This window comes from Neodiprion fabricii, chromosome 6 (genome assembly GCF_021155785.1).
Source record: "Neodiprion fabricii isolate iyNeoFabr1 chromosome 6, iyNeoFabr1.1, whole genome shotgun sequence".
Lineage (NCBI taxonomy): Eukaryota > Metazoa > Arthropoda > Insecta > Hymenoptera > Diprionidae > Neodiprion > Neodiprion fabricii.
The window spans coordinates 10125630-10147682 of record NC_060244.1 but is presented as its reverse complement, the minus strand read 5'-3'; the positions used below and the strand labels follow the sequence as shown (position 1 = coordinate 10147682).

Below are 22053 nucleotides of genomic sequence, written 5' to 3'. Positions count from 1 at the left end.
TGTATCAAAGTTATACCAGGGATGAGTCACTTGGCAAAGAGATAAAGTATTTTCCGTCGAATGTGATACAGATACAGAGTTGAATAATTTAACGAAATGAAACCCAACACTCTCAGCTCCATACATTCCAATGTTGTGGGACTGGTTTGCTCGCCGGGAAACGGTGGACTTTCGATTTCGTCGAAAATTCAACAGGTCACGAAACAATGTGCCACATATTAAGATAAGTTTATCGTAACCAGAACCCAGCACAGATGAAAACGAGCCGTGTTCACGCCTATCAGCGCGGCGCCGAGGCATCCAGTGTAGGATAAAAAAAAAAAATCGTTATAGGCCGGAAGAGAATGAAAATACCCTGGCTGTTACGTTACAGTTTATTTAGGCAAAGCCCGCAGCAGCTCCCAGAGAAACGCATCGTCGTTAAATGTCGAGGGGTAGACAAGAGGAAAGACCGGAACGAGATAACGGCAAAATATGACGCAAGAGTGACGGAAGCTCGTAGTAAAAAGATCGGTTGGAACACCGCAACGCTCGATCACTCGGTAGGTAAGGTGGCATCTCGCACCGGAGCGCAGCGACAAACGGTCAACAAGGCAGCATTCTTCTTTCATCGTGATCGATTACGTCGGCAACGTTTCTGATCATCGGCAATCGTCGCCGTGCAGAGTTTACGAATCGAAGATCGGTAATCCGCGGCCCATAATACTCCGCGCTTTCGGGTCAATCGGTTACGATCTTACGGGCGACGTCGATCCCTCTACCAGCTCCTCCTCCTCCTCCTCCTCCTCCTTCTCCTCCTCCTCCTCCTCGTCGTCGTCGTCGTCGTCAAGGTACAAGATGCTAATTGGTAATCCATATAGAAAGCGAGGGACACAATCCGGGCGCGCCAAGGCGAAGGAACACCGAGCCGTGGGCTTCGCGGTGTAATTATCCTTGTCCCGTGTTATTAGCATCGTCCTCATAGCCGTGGGCACGGGTTCGGGCACGCGCCTCATCTCTCATCCCGGTGAACGCGCGTGTGTGTAATACGGGCACGCGCCAATGGGCAGAAGGCAAGCGTGCGAGGAACCGTGAGCACAGCACCTGTTTCGTGTTAAGATCTGGTCGAACCAGCGTCCACCCAGCATCGTCGTCTTTCCCCGAGCCAGAGTTGCGAACGACGGCGAAAAGCGTGAAAGACCGAAAGACACTGCGGCGTTATAACGTCGTTGTTATTAATGAGCGATAGCTCGGAACCGGTACGAAACACCTTGCATTCCGCAATTATAGCATCCGCCAGGTGTACCCACGAAGGCAAGGAGCGCCGGAACGTCAGAGAGAGAGAGAGAGAGAGAGAGAGAGAGAGAGAGAGAGAGTCTGATATCGATTTGATAATGGATACTTTGTCGTACCGGACTGTACCGTCACCCTGTGAGTATGTTGTACCGAGGAATGGAAGTGTACGCTACCTCATGAAGGAATATTCAGTGTGCAGCAGCGCAATGAAGGTCCTTGGCGGTATAGCGTCATTGGAAGGTTGTTACACCGTCAGCATCTCGAGTTGTGGGAACGAAATTTACCGACAACGAGTAACCAGCTACCTCACCTCGCGTGATGGCAATTGGCAATTATCGATGGCAATAATAGAACCCGGCTAGTCGCGTTAACGGCAAGTTACTCAAGTGTAATAAATTATTATACAGACTGACGCCTGGTGTAATATAATTCGTGTGATTATAGATTTGAACAATTTTCGAGAGACTATAGCCGTCTGTCTCGAATCGAATTTGCTAAGCTAATCGGGAGGAAGAAGAGTCGAGTTTGAACCGACTTCATGGTTGATCGAATCGCGATTCGGAACGTACTGAAATTAGTAAGATATAGGAGGACCAGAAAAGATTTGCTCGATATTTTTTCAGCACTGCTGACCAACTACAGTAACGGCTCGACTCGCGTCTGATCTTACGGTTGTCCAGACCACTCGATCCAAGAACCGACAGCTGTGTCTACCATTGGAACAACTGTTTCCCGATCGCATAATATCAACTCGCCTTGAGCGAGCGTCTGCGGACAGGAAAGACACCTGCACGTGTAGGTATATAATATAATAGATGGAATCTCAAGTCTTGAATCACGCAGCGTTTTCGGTAAAAGTAGATGAAAATCTTTCGACGACACTGAGCCGCGTGCGGATTGTCAATTTTGATAATGTTTTGCACGTGTGCAAGGAAAAAAAACGGGTGAAAGAGAGAGAGAGAGAAAGTGTCTTTTCCTCACTATTTTTCATATTACATAAAGGTGAGCTTTGCAACCCAATTTGCCACCGCCAGAGGCTACCGCTATGCATATATCACCTTGTACTTGTTAACCCGACCTTATAGCCGAAGGTAACTTTGCCCGGGTTAACCTGGATAATAATTCCGGGCTAGCCGTGCTGCACAAGCTCGTTTCATGCTTTATTGTTATCTTTAAAACCTGCACATAACGTGGCGTGCAACCGGATTTCGAAGCAACGTATACAATTGTGCCGAAGGTGGTGACTCGCTGATCTCATTCCACACCTGTGCAAATTAATGCGGAGAAGAAAACAGATCAAAGGTTAATCAATTCATTGAATTTATTTTGCTTTAATAACTAAAGCTTTTCCGTGCCTCGTAACGATGAGACCGTTGCAACTGCGTAAAATGCAGGGACGTGCGAAGCTAAGCGAGTTTCAAACAAACCGAATCGATCAAAGGTCTATCCCGCGTATGGTCGGAAACTTGGTACATACTTAGATTGCGCGAAAACTAATCCAATCAGGCTCAATACTCCTCCACAGTTTGTAAATCTTTAGATCGTTGAAAGCTGGGTAAATTTTAACCACCGACGGAGGATTCTTTCGCGCTTCGGTGACTCGATCAAACTCGAAAGAGCTTGTGTGAAATAATTTTTGGAGTAAAAAATTACATCGGCTATAAATGAGAATGTGAAGTATTTTCTTTTTTTTTTTTTTTTTTTTTCGCCATCGGAGTTGCGGTTGAATCAACTATCTGCGTTAAGAAACTAAGTAAAAAGCCTTTGTGTGCTCTGTAATAAGCCGAGTATACGATGCCGGGTACATCAAAGTAACAAAGCATTTCGCTACCACAGTCATCGTTATTTTCTGCTCCACCTCTTCCTCCCGTCGCTCGCTTCTCGCACTCCGCATTCGTATTTATTCAAGGCCCGTTGGCGATGACTGTGACAAAATACCAGACGGGTAAAAATGAATGAAAAATTCCCTCGGGAGTTTACTAATACATCTATAAACACCGGCGCACAATCGTGATGCGCGCGCTTGCACGGGACTATCATTTATCCTAAGAGATACGCGGCTCGTGCAGAAGAAGCTTGGAATATAGAGAGCGAGGACGAACTGACCTGGGTACGTGGAAAGATACGCGACGTCATCACCTAGTGAGTTTGGAGTGACGCAAGAGGTTCTTCTGTGTCGGGCAAACATGCGCGAAAGCGAATTTGCTTACGTGCGTGTATGTATATGTAGACAAGGTGCGGGTGATGGACTGGAAAACATGAGAGGAAGGGGGGGGGGGGGGGGGATACATCGTCGACGACTGACGACTACGACCTTGCTCAACTTGAAACATCTCTCCTTGCCGGATTGAAATACATACTTTATTGTCTGTCTGTACGTGCAAAATTTTTATTGCTTTTTAAAGCCAGAGTTGCAGCAAGACGGGTTCAACTTTTTTTTTCCTTTCAACTACGATAAACACCGAAGTCGATCGGATGTTTCTAGATGTGCAAATTTGCCAAAGATATTACGAAGGACATTCGTTTTTCCATCCTCTTTAGATATCTGCATAGGAACGAGAAAAAGGCTCGTTCATCGTTAGTCTTTTTTCGTGCACAGATTTGTTTTCGTCCGCTTCGACATAGTCATTCCAATGTCGTTTATTACAATAACCTTGAACAGGTCGTGAACTCGAGTAATTTTGTTGATGAAAACGGTACTTTCCGTACAACTTTCGAAAGACTAATCGCGCTTTTTGCCAATCCAGTGTACCTCCACAGGCGTTCCAGCGAATTGCTTGAAAACTTGCTACACATACTGACGGGATGAAAAATTCTTGAAAAAAAAAATCGTGAAGCAGGTTACCATGCCGTAACGTCAGAGCCCCGTGATTGATTGCATCAATTATCGGAAGGAGATCCCTGCAGACGGACGCGATTAATTAACCATGTCTGTAATAAGGAAGGATCCCCGTCCACCTTCTCCTTCTCCTCCACCTCCACCTCCACCTCCACCTCCGCCTTCACTTCCACATCCTCATCCTACCATTCCGCCGATGAAACTCGCATATTCTAGTCAACGAGTGAGAGACTCAGGCAAATGCAATTAGCTGCCGTAGGAGGTCTTAATTAACTTACGACGCCAGGTACAAAGCATCCCTCCAAACGTCATTCGGGATCTACTCCTACGAGAAACCGATCTGCAATTATTCCTGTGTCAGTCCCCTTTATTCGTTTATTCATTCGCGTTATCTGCATAACCCTCCACTATCTATCTATCTCTCTCTTTCTACACTACACTCGTCTATACAGAAATATAAATAAATAATTGCCACAAACTAAATTTAAGTTAATTATAAGTAAACCTGATCTCTCACAATGTATCACTGTTTGTACCCACGGATATTTATCCTAGTATAATAAAAACATGTTCTATCTATCTATCTATCTATCTCTCTCACTATTCGTATTCACCCACCAATTTTTCTTCTCAACTGAAACTTTCGCTGTGCATGAAATTACTTTATCCCGAAACCAAACATCTTCTCCGAAGCGTATCCAGGATTCTACACTTTTCTTCAACCTCTGAGACTTCGACGAAATAAATATTTGGTGAAAATTTTATGCGACAAAGGTTGCGAACAATATCCACGCAGTAGTCCTTCCTGTATGTAAGCAGGAATGTGACAAGATATCTCAACGAATGCGGATTACTAGAGACGGAACGAGTTTGTCTCACAGTACCTTCCTTCCTTCCAATTTATCGGTTCGCTTTCTAGCACGAGTTTTACTGCGGTTATTATATCGTTCGTTCCCTTTCTCAGAGTGGAGAAGATCCGGAAGCAACCCACACCGCATACTTCGGCTTCGAGTTTTCTCGTTTACATCCGTATGAGCGCGTGTGTGTGTGCGCAAGTGTAACGTACATCTTCCCAGCTAAGAAAGAGCATACTTTATTCAAGAGGTTAGCTACGGCTACCGACGATTTAAGACGATCACTTCTACGACCGTAGGAGCGAGCGTGCAAGGTTCGGCAGTAAATTCCTGCGAAGGGTTTCCCTTTACGTCCGTTTTTTCTCCAGACAAGACGCTGCAAAATCCCTACATACACTATAAAGACGGTGCGCACCTTCATGATTTAACAATATCTGTAAACATCAAGCTGGCTATCCATCTCGCTGGAATGTAAAAAAGTTTCGAATCATTATTTTGCGATAAAAACGATCGTCAATTTTCCTATTCACGTTCAAATCGCATATAGAGCATTTTTGCCGAACCGTGAAAGCGTTATAAAAAATACGAATTGCAAAAAAAAAAAATTCAGTAGAATGTCAATTGTAACGTACGACTTAGTGGAAAACGATTCCATCAGCTCAAGAGTTTTATACCCCGTTACGGGATGTTATTCATTCAACACGTTAAGTGTACACAGATGAACTTGCTGCAAATCGAGAGAAAGATAGAAAGACAAAGAGAGATTAAATGGTAGCTATAGGGCACCACCGAAGCATCGAGCCCGCATAACCAATTGGTTAATCCCAGCAAATCCGTCCCCAAGGAGAGGCTTACCAGTGGTTAGTATCCGTTGACCGGGTTACTGCCTTGCGCAACGAGAACGCGATTTTTTTTCTCCCCGTTAATCACAGTTTTGCCGGCGCGCTGCAATCTCGCGAAAATCGCTGTTTTTCACCGACGATGAGAAAGAACTCCCTCAGCTGAGGCGAGAGTGTGCGGAAAAACAAAAATCAACGATAGTCGCTCTCTTTGATGTTCTGGTTATTATATTTGATGCACTCCGACGTTGCAATTATCGATTATAATCAGAAGATCACATCGGACACTGCGAAGCTAAGGAATGAAAATAAAAAAAAAATGTATAAAACAGTTTGAATCTAATCAATATCGGACACAAAGTCAATTAATAGCGTACCCGATGCGAGATCAGCTGTTCTCTGATCGTTGAAGCACTGCAGAAATGCGAAAACACCGGGAAAAATAAAAAGTAAAGAAACTGTCGAAAAAAAATGTACCAAATGTTCGAGAGAAACACCTTTGCTGGTGCGGAGAGTCGCTTCTTGCTATTCGTTCATAGGCGGGTTGAGATAAATTGCGCTCTCTCAATCAAGGTGGAAACCGTGACACAAAGTACGTTGGTATTGCGCGCGTACGTATTCCCACCACTCCGGTAAATGCCTCGTATTTTCCACGATTTATATTTAGTGCAAGTGTCCAGATCGCATACACACACGAGTTCGTTGGCATGTTTGCGATGCTTTCTCTATCGTAATACGTATATCTACGTCTGCCGGTAAAGTACGTACAATCACGGTATTGCACAGACTTGAAATTGATGGGCCGACGTGCAACTCTGGGGGGAGGTGGTATTTTGCATAACGATGAAACGTACGTGCAAAGTGTACATACGTGAATGTATTTTGAAAATTGCACCGCCCGTGTAGCCAGTCCAAACCAAGGCTACAGATTCAACGGATCTCTGACCTGCTAATTTACAATTTGCAATTATAGATATGCAGATTCGTGCAGTTCCTAATATGAATAACAAAAAATGAGTCATTCGTTTTTTTCAGTGAAATAATTCAGCAAAAATTTGATAAAATTTTAAAGTCGGATACATCATGATAGACAATTACAATGACGAAACACTTCGCAGACTTAGAAGAACGATAAAAATACAGGCAATGTACTTTATTTTACACGAAAATAATAATTTTACAATTTTCCCGAAACAATAGCAGTCTCTTGGAGCGTATCTCTATTCTTCGGGCAAATGATGATGATTCTAAATGTCCAATTACACAATTTTTCTAGCCAAACCAACATAAAATGGAATTAAGACATTACCGAGTATTTTCTTCCGAGTTGTTTGTAAGTGTCCATAATTCACCGTATGCGTAACAACGGTAAGGTCAATTTGTATTTCTCACGTTCGTTCTTTGAAGCGTTAATCTTTTCGTTTTAGCCCATGTTGAAAAATATTACGTATACCTTGATTCGCAAACTTTCAGCGCGACTTCACCTGTCAATAACTGTTAAAAAAAAACTTTTTTCTTTTCTATTCCAACGCTTGTAATCGAAGGAGAAAAAAAAAACAACGTTCGGTTCCCAACGAAATATTAATTGCCACGCTCCTCGCGATAGGACTATTCTTCTTACTGAATATAAAAGAACAAAAATATTTCCCTGTAATTAAATTTAAACGAAACTCGACTCACTCAAAGAGGGATTCAAATTGTCGAGTGGCTATTGAAACGAATATCTCTTGTCGCAATTTCTCTCCGTTCTCGCACTCGCCCACGTCCAAATAGGCATGAGTCGACGATATTACCAAAACGACAAGAAACGGCCCGTTTAGCGCTATTCAATCAATCTCACCTATGCCCACTGCCACGCACACACGTCGTATCGATAACCACACCATGCAGCGACGGATCGGCACAGTTCGACGCCGATATCGTCGTCGCGGCGGTCGGTTCGTACCGAGGAAGTCGATGACCTCTCCGGGCATTACTCCGTACGTGAGCAAGCTCGAGGGGGATACACACACGTGAGCGTGCGCTCGTGCGATTGTATTTTGCAAGAAGTGAGGGTGGGGGGCGGGGGCTGAAACGGGCGAATAAACACGTCGAACCGTCGCCGCCGTCGTGGAAATTTGCGAACTGGGCAAAGTAAGCGCACGACATCCTATATTATATATATATATATGTGTGTGTGTGTGTGTGTGTGCCTGTGTGTATATATGTGTACGTCTGTTACGTATACGATACCTACGTCGTGGCGAACTCGGGGCAGCAAAGCAACCTATACGCGTACAAAAATTTATATATACATACCTAGGTACGTGATATAAAAGTTGGTCAAATACGGAGAAGGATTACAACGCAATTTAGCTAGCTTGAAAACGAAACGATCGAATCTTGTAACCTTTTCTTAGAAGCTCTCGCGCTTTCCGTCATCTGGAATCTCACTGACGGCTATTTCGAGCACGTTACTCGAGGGGGTTGAATTCTATCCTGACCATTTTTTCAGAGGCACGTATTCATGTAGGGAAAGGTTTATAAGTCTTGTTAAGCGTGACGAAATTATTATCAATAAATTATTATTGAAATTCTATGAATTTGTCAGACTGCAACGATATTTTATTATTTTTATTACAAAAGTGTAATTCAACGTCATGCAGAGGAAAGCATAATTTCAGCCGATGGTGGTAAAATATATGTTCATTGTTTTCGAATTTTTCTTGATCTTTTTATTGTTTTTTTTTTTTTTTTTTAATCCCCGACAAGAAATACGTATTAGTCCTAAAGAAATTTTTAATAAGATTGATACGCTGATGAATTAAATTTTTCTAAATCTTCCGAAATATTTACAAAATTATACACATCTCGTTGAAATCACTGCGAACCGTGTTTCAGAGAAAGAAAAAATTCCTCCAACTCAATTAATATGTAATCGTCGAACTTGATGACTAATGACAAGTGACCACGGAATTTTTGATGCTATAATGTTTTCATTAAACATATATATGCCAGAGTTAAACGGCGTATTGGTAGAAAATGAAAAACTGAAAGAAAATCACTGTATTTCTATCCGTTTGAATTGTTCTTCTTTCGTCCTTTTTCGCGACTGTGTGCAATAAAAAACGATCCCTGTCGGCCGTACGTTTCAAAAGTGCGCAGTGTCTATGCATGTATGTATGTATGAAAAACTTGTGAAAACGCGAGGTAAAGGATTATAATTGACGAGCGGTAGAGAAGCGGGGAGCAACTATGTGTTCAAGGTTTATCTGTTGCACATGGCAGAGTCACGTAACCAGTCTGTCCGTCAGATTTTGAGCCGGGGAGAGAATTACGCCCGATTTTAATTGGCTGTACAATTATTGATCATTTTCCGTGAAAGCGGGACGAGGCGGGCGGTTGGCTGCGTGTGGAACCGGAATGACCTCGTTATTATCCTTAGAGCTATACGTATGGTACCCGTTTGTGTCATCTACTGGGCACCGTTTGATTTCATCAATTAAATATCGTGTAGAATCAGGGAGCTCGATATTGCAATATTAAACTTATTTAACGGTGTTCGTGATTGCGTTTAAATCATTTGTCAAAAAAATTGTATGGCATTTCTTTTTCGTAAATTTAATTATGATTGTCGCAAAAATTCGGTCGATTCGATGCCTTTTTCGGCATCCATTTATCAAATTACAACCAAATCCCGAGATCGCACGTGAACCTTACAATACAATCTGAATTTGGAATTTGACGATACGTATTACGGAAGTTTTCCCTGTAAATTTCCATCGATTTCGTCAAGATCTCTCCGGACTCCACCAATTACAACAGAGTAATAATACACAAAATGGAAGTCAATTTTTATTGTTGAACTTCTTTTTTATTAATTTCAGCAAACATATCGGGGACACCGTTGATTCATTGTTAACTTTCTCCTCGCACCAGTGCGTCGAATGAAATTTATCCCAGTTCTGATTTTTTCAATGCGATAGGTGATTTGATTGCTTATCCGGTTTGAACCGAATGTCTGTTCACCGCATCCCTAGGGTAATAAAGTTAAATTTAACCCACAGCAAGTTCAAGGTCGTTGGATTCATTTCTCACAACAACCGGAGGCATCTCTTTCACCCTTCCCTTTCCATATACCTATAGTACACCGAGCGAAGTGATTAACATCCTGTCATCAAAGTAGATAATATAACACACGATGTATTACATATCCTACGTATGATAAACACATACGATTACCAAAAAATATCATTAAGGGTTGTCGAGGATACAATTCGTATGCTAATTTGACAACGGCTATCAATCCTGTCGCCCAAATGCTCGATAATACAATGTAATTAAGGCGCGTAAAAACATAACGCGTACTTGCAGGGGTATCGATTAATTACACAATCGCTAAATACGCTCCTCGGGGTAAATGGCGCGAATTGTATTATATGAGAAAACAAAAGATTGTCACGAGGTTTTTAAGCCCCCCCCCCTTGCCAGCTTTCGAAAACCGATCAAATCGTTCCGCGCTGGCTCCTCACTTTCAACTCCGTAGGGCAAAAAGCACACGCGCGTTTCCTCCCCTGATCGCCTGGCGAAGGAGGAGGGCGGGTTTAATCGCGTTAAGTAACTCCGCGGGCGAGGTTATGTGCTTGACAGCAGCACGACGAGGAGCAAGGGGAACGGGAAGAGGAAGGACGAGAAGGAGAGAAAAGGAAAGGAAAGGAAAGGAGAGAAGAGGCAAGGGAAACCGAGACGAAGGAGAGAAGGTCGAAGAGGAAGAAGGGAACCGGGTGCGGAACTAGTCGCAGCGGAGGAGTGAGTTTGATATCGACCCTCTCCGCCAGCGGGCCCCCCCCCCCCCCCCTCCCAGCCTTTTCGCAACCTCCTCCACCTCCACCTCCACCTTCACCTCCACCTCGAGGCTCTCCTGCTGGTTATTTATCGCAAACGGAGCGCCCGCGAAGCCAACATTGAACGAGGCGAGGGTGGGGAACGAAGGGAGGATACGGGGTCACGGGGGGACGGGGCGTTGGAGAGAGGAAGGGAAGAGGGAAGAGGGAAGAGGGAAGAGGGAAAGGACGAGGCTATCTGATGCATACAAAACGAAAAGGGTGCGCTTAACAAGAGACGGAACTCCTACGGAGTTTCCGCAGCGTCGTATCGGAGCCTGCCTCCCCTCCTCACGCCCTTAGCCCTGTTTTGCACTCCGGCAAAGCCTCAAGTCCGGTTATTAGGAAAATTGACTATTATCACACAGGTTGGTTAACGCGGGGCAAACGGGCTGCAGCATAGGGATGGTCAGTTATGTATATTAGTATCGAACATAGACGGAAAACGATTTGTGGGTCACGTCGTTGTATCTTTTCGATCCAAACTTACCGTTTTCAACCATCATTTTTCCGCACATTTGGTAGGATAGATCGGGTTGGGGGTAAAAATGTGTAGATTGTGTAGGAAACAGAAGGGTTGCTACATCGACTGTTTGAAAACGCGAAAGTCTATGCTATGTATAGAATTGCAAAATGTAGAAAGGTAGGAAAATATCGAAAATCAAAATTCTGATGTTTCTATAACTACTTCAGTTTGCTGTACTTACTTTACCATTCTACATTACAACTTTTCTACACTTCATACCTTCTCTGGTTTGAAAATCTATGACACAAATTTCTTCGTATCCGAAAATTCGATATTGCAACTCTTCTATGCATCCATTTGTTCTTCCTACATTTTTACTACCGCTAACGTGTGTAATGTTATTTACGCGGCGGTTCTCCAAAGATGGTATTTGACTTTCCTTCTTCACACTTTTTACAAACAAAAGAAGAGTCGTGTGCTGATGTTCGATTATTATTATGTTTACAATGCAACGATCGCATGGAATATCGATAATACTATATATTCACCGTTCTGTAGTTAGTGTTGTTTCAGCAGCGAGAGGAGGATTTAATTGGCACGTCGTACAACCAATTCTCGCCCGTTTGACGCAACGGCATTAACAGCAGCAGGGCTTTTAGCTTAATTGCCAAAGAGGATCAGACGATCATAGGTATATTGAATACGGCTGTTCGTCCAATGGTGCAGGATGCCTTTTTACCTCACGGATGGGAGGAGGTTATGCAATTTTAACTCAGATGGTCTCGCCAAATAGGTAAAATATATTCACCAGAATAAAATGCTTTGCAATATTATATCAGCTAATCATGATAGAGAGAAGTTGAAAAAGATATGTAAAAAAAAAGCGGTAGCGTTTCTACCAACTTCGGATGTATGTATATTTTTACGGTAACAATCAAAAAAAAGGGGGGTGTAGAAAAAAAATTGTATTTATATCACATTTACAAACCCACAGAAAATACGACTAAACCGTGATTTGCTTTCTAACGCGGGAACAACAGATTAGGATAATGATAGGAGAAAAAAAAAAAAAAAAAGACAAGTGGTTAAACAACGAGCAAGTTTTCTTGTCGCAAGAAAAGCAAATTAGACTTGTCGCGTCCAGCCGTTATTAAATGAAAGTACGGGGCAAATCAACTTTCACGCGTACACGTATAACAATCATATTTTGGGCCTGTTTCGGTAATTCGGCGAAGAGTTAATCGCTCGCGTGTTGTCGCGATTATTTGCCTGCGGAGGTCGTAATTATCAGTGCCTTAGGTGACGCGCACCCTCGCTGCAAGTCTCGCACGCGTTGTTGTTGGGACCGGAACGGCTAGGCCTCCAGAGGAAAGGAAGAAGAACGGGTGTGCTGCTGCTGCCTGCTCGTTCACCGCGGACCGCCGTGACTCCCTCGCCGTTAATTAACGGCCACTTTGCTAATTAAACACAACGAGCAAATGCCACGACATCGCCGGTGCTTAGTACCCCTCCCCCTCCGCCGTGCATGTATGCATACCCATATAATGATACAGGAAAGCGACGCTCGATAAGAACTTCTCTTCTCCCGCGTTTTACTTGTAGTGAAATATACATTTCAACGCGGATATCGCATTTCGTGCAAAATGAGGAAACTTTCAAGCCCCAAACATTTTGTAGACTAATTTCATATTCTTTTGTCGCGGTTATAGAGGATCTGCGATTATACTGAAGATACTCATGCGTTTCAGCGATAAGGATTTGTCGAATTTGCGGTACTAACAATATTATTTATTACGTCTTTTCTTTGTTGGCTTCGTCAATTTTTTTTTTTTTTTTTTTGCGAAACGGAAAGATGAAAAACTGGGATTTCAACGGGTTGAAGGGTTGGGTTGCGATAAATGGTTCAATAACGTTGGCAAACAAACTTCTACTCGTGCCGAGTAATTGATTCTTGCAGGAATTGTTATCACAGGGCGTGTAAAACGACGATTTGATCAAGTATCGAGAGAAGGGCTTTTGTAAAATCGTTCCATGCAGGATTGAACAATATTTGAACGCGCTACACCGTTAACAGTTTGAAAAATCGAGAGGATATTCATTTTCGTGGGAAATAAAAATGAGAGAAAGTAAGAATGAATGAAAATTAAAATCGACGAGTTCCGAAGGTTCGAATAAAAGATTCAAATTTTATCTTTTTCTAAACCTAGAGTCATATTTTCAATACGCACAAAAACAGCTAACGAGCTACAGAGATAATTCATATACAAAAAATCAACTTGCCTTTAATTGCACTAATCAACCCAGTAATTTAATCGCGGGAGCGTAGAAAGCATTATTATTTCTATCGACCACTCTTCTTCGACGACACGAACTTGTATCTTTACAAATGTGGTCAAGATGTAGTTGACCAGAATTTCTTGTAACTGAAGATCTGAGTGATAATGATTCGAATATGTTTCATAATTTAATAGAGAAAAATGTATCTAAAACAAACCTCCAGGTGTAAAATCTGACAGGATTATTGAGGGTTAATTTAATTAGGATACATATAAACCGCTCTTTGCACTTTAAACTATAATATTGTTTGTTCAAAAGAATTCTTCTCCTAGTGCATAAATCCTTTTTCCTCGTATAAAAAGTAAGGGATCATTCGTCGATTGACGTCCAGAATCGATATCACTAACGGCTTAATTCGTTAACAGTCAAGTTGTGTGACGCGAAGCTATTTTTAATTTAAACTTCCAACAAAATCTAATCCTTTCAAATTCGAGAATATCACGAGGTAATGAGCGGGAGAAAGAGAGAATGAGATAGAGGAATAAAGAGAGAGAGTAGACAGTTTTGTGATATAAAAATAAAAAAAAAAATCTCAGCCCGAGGAGAAGAGTATTAAATTAGAGTGACGCCGAAGGCTGAGGAATGAGGGAGGATGATGAGAGGGAGGAGGAGAGGAGAGAAGAGGAGAGGAGAGGAGAGGAGTTTGCGCTGGCTTCGGCAAAGCAATTCCCTCGACATTAATTATTGAAATCGCTCGTGGCAGGGTTTCCGCCCTTACGAGGCTCGTCCGCGTGCCGCTCATCGGCTCCACCGTTCCAAAGTTATGCCGAAACTTTGGAACGCTTAATATTCAATGAATTACTCGTCATCTACCGAGTCAAGTACCTCAGTCAAACGAAGAACCCGACATCACCTCTCCGTACAACCCCGGAACATTTCCTTCACTTTTCAGTCTCTGCCGAGTCTCAAAGTGTGATTCAACCGTTGATTCTCATTTCGATAAAATGCTTTCCTTACAGTGTAATTGTTGCGATAAATGTTAAATTAACAATGCGATACAACGCTCACTGTTACTCGAATATTTCATAACTCCCTCCCTCCGAGTTGCGAAACCATACGATTGAAAAAGTTGGAAAATTCACAGAGGTTAGATCTAAATGATACGAAAACATTTGAAAAATCGTTCTATTACAATTAATATTCTAATATTTTGGAGCGAATTTTTTACCAAACGAAGGTTGGGAAGCGAGATAAAGACAGCGCCTCGAATCGCGAATGTTTATAAAAACCAGCAGCGCAATGCAACAGGGGCAAAATAACAGGTAGGATTTTCCTCGGTTTTATATCCATATAGATAGACGGCTAAGAGGTTGTACAGATGGTGAGCTCTGGGGTGGCGGCGTATCCATGGAAACCATCATCCTAGGGTTGTAGAGGGGTTGAGAAAGGGGCCACGAGTCGGAGGCGAAGGAGGAGAAGGAAGAGGAAGAGGATGGTGCCATGTCGGCTAGCTAGGGGGGAACACTGCAGGAAGTGAACCCGACCACCGTTACGCGGGGAGAAGGAAGAAACGAGGGGGGGGGGGGATTAGAGCGAGGGTGAGAATCCGAGAGTGCAAGACGGTAAAGAGAGTGAGAAAAAGGATGGATGGATATTTGTTGGGGTTTGCCCTTCTGCTCCCGAAGTGTCAATCGCGGTCGGTATTTTCATCCGAGAATCTGTCCGCGTCCTCCTTACTCTTTCCGCCCCTTATAAAATAATACTTGGACCACGGGAGAAATCCAGCCGAAATCCATAACGATATAACTTGATACGTTTGCAGGGACGCGCGATATCTCGGTGTACGGTGATCCGCAATTTTTTATCTCTCAGCTTTTTGAAATTAATCACCCGATCTTTCTTTCCGCGCAAAGTTCCTGGCGCTTTGCGAGCTCGAAGATCATTGTATAACATTAACACATCGACTGTGAAACATGAAGCGTTTTTATTACGGATCGGAATGATTTACCCTGTGCTGCGATTATTCGCGGTTTATTTCCGTTCACTCGTCAAACGTCAGAATTTCACCGGAAATTTTATAGAATTCATTTCCAAACCGAAACGTTTCGTCGTCTCTCGATTTATACTGTCCCTGGTCGAGTTAAAGGGTTATAAGGCTTGTAACCCCAATATTATGGCGACATTAAAAAACGAAAAAGGTAAAAAAAAAAAAAAAAGGTAGAAGTAAAAATAACAGGGGTAAATAATGTCTTCAACCCTTTTTACGTATGAAATTTAATACGCGTTTAATAAGACCTATGAATTTTCCAGCAGACGCCGGCATTCATCGTCTGCGGCATTGTGAAGTAATTTTGCATGTAAAGGGAAAGGTTCGGGGATAATTGTGAGAGAGGGTCGCTTCCCGTTCGAGTATGTAATAGACAGGGATGAATGGCGGGAAATTCTATTATCAGACCAAGCCGCTCGTACTTCCTTCAATCGTCGCGCAGGTACGACGGTGCTGTCTATAAGGCATATCATTGCGCCATTAATCGATGTGACGTGCAGCGAGGCGGTAAAACGTATGCAGAGCTGTGAAAACCATTGTTGGTTGAGTAACCGATCGTTATCGAATGAGGTATAATAGATTGAGACAGACGGAATTTCCGCCTTTCGCAGCTAACCGGAAAACAAAAAAACTTGTCCGAAAATGGTATTGAAATATAATTTTTCTATATTCTTCGCTTCGCGTTTTGTCGATAACGGTAATTTTGTAATGTTCGCAAAATCGAGAAATATATTACAATTTTTTACTGTCGCATTATTCACTAAATGGCCACGCGGTTTCGGTGCGAACTTTTAATTTCACGTCGGATCTAGGCTGTGAACTGCGAGCGTTGATGAGGTGTCAAAGCGAATCACTTTACGTCATGTTAAATAACAGGTGAAATAAAATCATTTTAAAATTCTCGAGTGAAAAAAAAATTGTGGAAAATTCTTCGCATCAGATTACATAACATACGCAGCTTGAATGCAAGGCTTATATATTATACGTATCGTAAATGTATATGACAGGTATATGCCATGCGCGATATGGGCTTGACGTCACGACACTACTACACGATGACGCGGCCAAAGTGCCAAGCTGCACCGGGAATAGGGTTTTCTATATAACCACGTTAGAGTCGCGTCGACCGAGGCGGAGAGCGATGAATAGCGAGAATTTCCTATTATTAGATCACGTAGCGTTTATTTCCTTCATATATTGCGTGATCAAGAGGCGTCGATGTATTGTGCGCAGAGGAATTCCCACCTACGGACGAGATAGAATCGAATTTTTCGCTTCGTTTTTCAACTGCTGATTATGATAAAAAATTTCTAATATCACGCCTATTGACGGATTGGATTACGTTGCAATATACACGAATAAGAAAATGTTTCGTGATGCAGGTTTGAAACAATGCCACGGTTACTTGAATATGACATGGAAAGGAAAATCCGACAACAAGTTTTACTCCGGGAACAAACTCACGATAATTAATTTTTCAAAAGTTTTAATTCATCCTGTCGTATTACCTTAATCGAAACGAAACGTCAAGCTGACTGCGACGATGATTCTACGATTATCTCAGAATTGTCTCGAAAGCAGCTGTAACACAGCGATACAATATCCAGGTGAAGTATCTTTCCGTAGAAACGACAATTTCTTTAAACACCATCCGCCAGTGGGAATAATCCAAGTGTGCGAATTACGGTCTGACTCAATGTGCGTACGGATTCTGCTCTGCGTTGGGGTTACAGAGACGATATTTCGGTGAAACGATTCACAAAATTCTCGGCTATTTTCGGCTGATTGCAAAGCGCGTGTAAAAGACAACACCCAGAGTTATATTTGTCGGTATTCGTACCTACCTGTAGAGATCTTAGAATTACGAACGCGTACGCGTCGCCAAAATATGCCAAATTTCTGGTCAATCTGCAGGATATAAAAATAATCGTTAAAACGCGCGGATTCGTGTTTTCCCGTACGTCAAACGCGAACATCTCGTTCGATTAAATTTCAACCCCCCCCCCAGTTCCAAGATTTTTGCGTTAATTTAACGCTAGAAGCCGGCGAGGCGAGGTAAGCCAAATATTTGCAACGATTATAACTAAATCACAGCGCGTGATAAAGGACCCGCTATCGAGGCTCTATAACCGAAGCCTCGATTCCGGTCTGTTTGTCTTCGTTGAAAATTTCGGCCCATTGCCGAGGATGATGTACACATACGCAGTGATACATCGAAAATTCATCAAACTCGAAATATACGTCGCCAAGTGTCAGGTTGTAATCGTAATCTCTTTGTTGACATAGGACCCGGTGGAAAAACGAAGCGTGTTCTTCTCTTCTGGCTAACCATACCGGTCTATGTACACAAAATTTCCAACTTACACGAGCCTGCAATCGAAGAACCCGATGTCCTTGTTTCCTCGTTCAATTATCCCTTTTCCAGGATTACTTCGCCTTGCCGCGACGATGTAACCGCTATATTATTGTCTAACCAGTTACAGCACATCGAACACGCGGTCGCAGGTTGATAAAACAAAGGACTTTTCAACGGGTCGAAATAGAATGTTAGCGAGGCTGGAATTACGCAAGTAGACGTCTCCGAACTTTCCGTTCCATCCACTTCGCCGTCTGGATGCTTCGGTGTAATATTCACCCTCTTTCAAGCCGGCAAGCGAACGAACGTCACGAAGCGTCGCGACGCCATCCAGCGTCGCCCCCGTTACGCGAGCAAGGCAGAGCAACGGTTTTTAACGGGAATTGGCGTAGCTCCCCCTCCATTCCCTTTCCCGCCCCCTTTCCTCGAATGAAATATTAATCTGCCATATTTTTATCCTCGTTTTACCTTTCTCCCTTTTCTTCTCCATTCTTCGTATATTCGTCTTTCAGCAAATTTTCTCTTCTTCCGGCCCTTTTTTCCCTTCCATTTTTCTTATTACTTTTATTTTTATCATTGTTGTTACAACTCTAATCTCAGCCTCCTACAAATACCGAAAAGCTGACGAATCGCGTCGCGTACCGAATATGCGCTGCACGTACCAATGTATCTCTGTATATATGCGATCTGCTGTTTGCCCGAATACCTACGACGCCGGGAATCGATATTGTACCAGTGAAAAGAATTTCGCCTGCGTTATGACCAAACTTCTTCGCGTGATAAATTCTGATTCAATGAAATGAAAACTAACCAGGTCTGATTTGATAATTTCTTTTTTATCAATAACAGGTAATCGCGGATGGTCCAAGAAATTGAATCTCACCAATTTCGTGATATACGTAGTAGATACTTGGTACATCTTAAAATGGGTTTCAATCTGCTGTAGTTTCCTAGACTTTTGTTAGATCGCCGATATAAAATACATGCGAAGTGATTGATTGTGGTTTCTTCGATTTATAGTGATGAAATAAAGGAAAAAAATTTCTGATAATAACACGTTGTTCAAGAATATTTCGTTGAGATTACCTCGAGCGAATATATATGATAAATTACAAAAGCTAACAATGGCGCGGGTGTGTCTCATAGGTTGTACCTAGTAATACAGACGTACGTATATACGTGTATCCGTACATCTACTCACGATGTCTGTATACGTGTAAGAATAGGAAACGCAAGTTTGTTTTATTGTTGAAGCTGTCAGAAACACCCGGTTTATCTACGCCTGCAGCCCTTCCTTCATTTTCCTCTACACGTTTCTTAGTTTCACGTTCCTTTTCCTTGACGCGTTATATTTCAGCAGCAGCATGATGCAATAGTTCAACGGCCAGCTTGCGCCGACTACCTAATGTTCTAATACCTTATAAAACAGTGTGTAACTTTGAATTTCGTATAACTACAACCGTTTCGCGTCACAACTTACAAGCGCGTAACTTTCGTATAACACGATGTTAATTTTCAAATTGATAGAAATTTAATAAAACGAACTTAATATAATATGACATCCGCGATGGATTGAATATATACGTTGGAATCACACCACCACTTATGCTCTACATCCTTTACTCTCTATCTCTCTCATTCGACATCAACGATTCCAAATTACCGAATGAATTTCACACGCGCGATTGAAGTGTCGAGTTAAAAAATAATTGTAAGAAGTGCGTAACCCACATTCGTACATACTTTACGTGGCGGAAGTTCTCAGCAGCCTTGGTCGAAGAGGACGGAAGATGGAGGGGGTGTTTGGAGGAGGCGCCGGGCTATGCTGGTCTCGTAATAACCTCGAGGCGTTGAATAATTCCGTTATCAACTCACCGGAATATTTCACGCCGATATAAAATATGAAGTTTAAATTCTATTACGTCGGTTAATTTGCTCCCGATGGAATCTTGCCAAGCTTTTCCGTAAGTCACCCCTATTAATAGGAGAAATTTCTTATACCTGCTTAACACGAAAACTCTGACCCCCCCCCCCCAATTCACACACCGCCTTTTATACATAAATTCTCTGATATCGCATTGCGGTGGAGATTCTATATATATATATATATATGTAGAATTGGATCGATGGATTTTTATGCGATAATTAATAGCCACGATTGCTTGATTCATTTTTCTTATTGCTGATATATATGCATATTTTTGAACCAAGTTATTTGAAAATAAATTTGTCGAATGGTATCGAATTTGTTATAATTCTTTGCCTACGTGTTACACCAAATCGATACAACATGTCTCATTCAATTCACGTTTTCTCATTTCATCAACCAATCCTTCCTACCTCCATGAAAATTTTCAAACTTGAGAAATAAAACAAGCTGCACTTTTGGCAATAACTCGGATACTGTTAAAGTTAAGCACACACACGCACAAAAAATTAAAAATGCATAAATCAACAATAGCAACAAATGTTGCGTAAAGGGTTTCAAAATTAGTACAGCGGTACAAGAAAAAAAAAAATAAAAAGTGTGAATAAGGTACGATGTCCGTGTGGTTAGACTCGAATATTTAATTGTCTGACGGTGATATATCGTTATGGGTGATTGGAAGACAAGAAAAAAAAAAAGAAGAAACAAAATATCACAAACAAAAGGTTCGAAGAATAGAAAGAAAGAGAGAAAAAATAACCAATTTAATTACACCGAGACGCGTGGCGGAAAAAAGCATTATTACACACACCGTGCGAATCCGAGCTAATGATCACCCCGGGGGCATACGTATATATAATAGGGGTGGGGGTGGTGAAACTGAGAGGCGTGCGAATGGCTGGTGATTCGGACGTGCGACAGTTCGGAGCTATTTCATCACCCACCATCGTTGGTTGGTTGGTTGGTTGGTTGATAGGGTGGGTGTCCGTCTATTGCAGAGGGAGCTGCAGGTTGCCTGCAGCCCCACTCGTGTGTTTCTGGTAAATTAAATTATCTCAAACGTGAGGTGGAGAGAGAAGACCGTGAGTCATCCACGGCTCAATCCTGACCGATACAGTCATCCCCGAGGTTGTTGACGCCAAGGAATCGCAAACAGATTAGGATTTGGGATTTGGCTGTACGTTATTGCGCCCTAGACCGAAATCATACGTATACGTGTAACCGATGACGAAAGTAAAGTTAGAAATGCCAGCGAATACTTTGTGATGTTGATAGATTATGTTATATGAAAAGGGTGAAATTCTGAAGAATGTGGATTCGATCCAATGCGATACTTTCTCTTTCCTTTTCTTTCCCCCACAATATCAATCACGTCGTGATTTAGCTGACTTTCGAAATTGATCAGAGATAAACAAATATAGTATGTGAGCGGTATAAGCTTGTTCGTTTTTGTTGCTATTGTTAAAACTTATTTCATGCAGTATACGTACAATTAATTCCATTCAACGGATGATCCGTTGAAATTATATAACGCGACGTTCTCCGTTATTTTGTTTTTAAATAAAAGCAATATATAAGTTTCTCCTTTACGCGATTTCAATTCAAACGGCTTTCGATTCTACTACGTCAGAAACAATTGGCACAGAAATATTTAACCTTTGTCGATAGATTTTTCATTGATAAAAAATGAAGTTGAATTTTGAACTCTTTTACAACTGTGATCAGAATCGTGCAATAATTGATTCAATTTCGAACTACTCGCTCCAATCGTTGATTTTTTATAGTGTATAGTGCTTGTATGGTGTCTATAATTATACCGATATTGAATTTTTGTCAGATCAATTATTCAATGTACTTTGCGTGTTGCCTGGTATCCTTTAACGAATCTTCTGATAGGTAAATAGGTCACAACAGTAGTTCAAAATGCGATGAGTTTTTCAATTAATTTATGATTTCGCTCTAATTAGCAGCTCTAAAGTAATTGGCAGGCGGATGATTAGAGAATATTCAAACCATCGCGTTACAACTTCATCCAAACAGCAAAGTTATCAGCGATGACGCATACACGTGTACCGCATATAAGAGGTACGTACGCGCAACGCGTTCCCTTCCCTTTTCCCAATATTATCACTGTCAAAGTAACGGTTACCCGAATCGTTCGGAAGTATGACTGAGAGAAGCACCGATTTGATTTGTCAAAAATAAGGCGGTTGAATATCTCACTTTCATCCTTACCGCCGTTTCGCCAACGGAATTATTCACCCCCGGTCGTTGCCTTAAGCCCGGCAACATTCTACGGTGTGTAAGAAAA

General features: G+C 42.1%; 1 protein-coding gene across 7 annotated transcripts in view; it reads right to left on the bottom strand.

The window, feature by feature from the left end:
• The window catches only part of LOC124185878 (AF4/FMR2 family member lilli), a 205700-nt gene that overhangs the window by 29956 nt on the left and 153691 nt on the right, over positions 1–22053 (bottom strand). The window lies entirely within an intron of this gene.